The following is a 1,749-nucleotide window of genomic DNA, read 5'->3' as shown; positions in this document are numbered from 1 at the left end:
TCCATGTTATGCTGCTATTAAGCCTGTATTACACTTTTCTCAGACCCATGTCACACCATAATAATTAGATGAATTGTCTGTACTAATATTGAATGATATGTACCTCAAAAATGTTCTTAATTATAACACTTAGGTACATTTACATTTCATCCTTCACTGGACCTGAGATCTCACAGTTAAAGCTTAGGCTTTTATTTTGTAACGCAAGAACCATCTCAGACCTGGTATCGTTGAAAATGTGTCTGCTTTCAGTCACAAAACTTCACTTTACAAACAAAAGGTACATATATAACAAACTAGAACACAACACAATACAAGAGAGACACATTAAGTACATTGAGTACATAAAATATTCCTGATTTTAGATATAATTGACACTTACGTCCTTTCTCTCACAAAAATAAAATACAACCTGAAGTTGAATAAATAGTTTTTAATGTCTGCCCTTTCTATTATTTATTTTAGGGTTTTTATTAGTTATATGTACCTCAAACCTTTTCTTAATTACAATACTTTAGTAAGACTTTCCAGCATGCTGCTTCAGATGTGTTTTGGTTGCTTCAGAGAGGATTGGTGCGGGATCTCCTCACACCTCCTGCTCATGTTTCACCTCGGCTGCAGAGCAGGAGTCAAAAGTGACACGACGTTCAGTGGGAACGCTGCTCTGAGGTCAGATCCACATCAGAGCACACCTGACCATTACATCCTCAGAAATAACACAGAGAATCCAGAGAGAAAGCTGCGTCTGAAACAATCAGCTGTGTGACTGAGCGGGAAACACAATACCATGCATTAGTGAAGTTATGTCATAATAAAAAGTGCTTTTGCAGCATAAAAAACATAAAAACACAACAAGAAAATGACAGTTGTTGTTCTGAATGTCTGTATTTAAGATCAGTTCCCAGGACAGTGGACCTTAACTGTGTTTTTTGATCGACTTGAACACATTTAGTTGATATTCCTCATATGTAAAGTGTGTCAGGAGTTATTGTTTCCGTGTCCCCAGGCCTCACTGCTGTCCAAACAGCACGAGGTGTAAAGTCCTCACACTTCACAGCTGCTGCCCGGCACACTTCTCCAGGCCGAGGACAGCGGGCCGAGTTAATGAGATGCAGGACTGCCTTTTAATGAGTCTCACAAATACACAAATTAACAAAAAAGAAGATGGACACGGTGTTGAGCTTCACTGGACCTGAGATCTCACAGTTAGAGGGTTTAGGCTTTTATTCTGTAATCCCAGAACCATTTCAGACCTGGGGGATCGTTGGGTCTGCTTTCAGTCCCAAAACATCACTTTGCAAACTAGTACACAACAGAATAGAGGAGAGCTAATGACAACACAACAAGTGCATAAAGTACACAAAATGTTCCTTATTTGAGATATAATTTAATTGAACACTTGCTCTTTCTCTCACAAAAATAAAATACCACATGAAGTTGAATACATTGTTCTTAATGCCTGACATTTGTATTCTCTTTTTTAGGCATATGTATTTGATTAAATGCACACATTTTTATATTTGTACATGTAATTGAAGTATTATGCACACGTTGAACTTCAAATGATGTTTGTATGAGTATTTTTATTTTATTTCATTATTGATATTATTTATATTTGATTTTTGAAGTTTTATGCAAACATGTTACTTTATTTTGTTACGTTTGTAGAATTATTTTTGTATTTATTAGATTTTTTTGTTATTATACATTTCATTATTTAACTATATAAAAAATATATATTGTATTTGT

The sequence above is a fragment of the Notothenia coriiceps genome, unplaced genomic scaffold (assembly GCF_000735185.1).
Source record: "Notothenia coriiceps isolate Sejong01 unplaced genomic scaffold, NC01 NC01_scaffold00003412, whole genome shotgun sequence".
Lineage (NCBI taxonomy): Eukaryota > Metazoa > Chordata > Actinopteri > Perciformes > Nototheniidae > Notothenia > Notothenia coriiceps.
Note: the sequence above shows the minus strand (reverse complement) of the source record.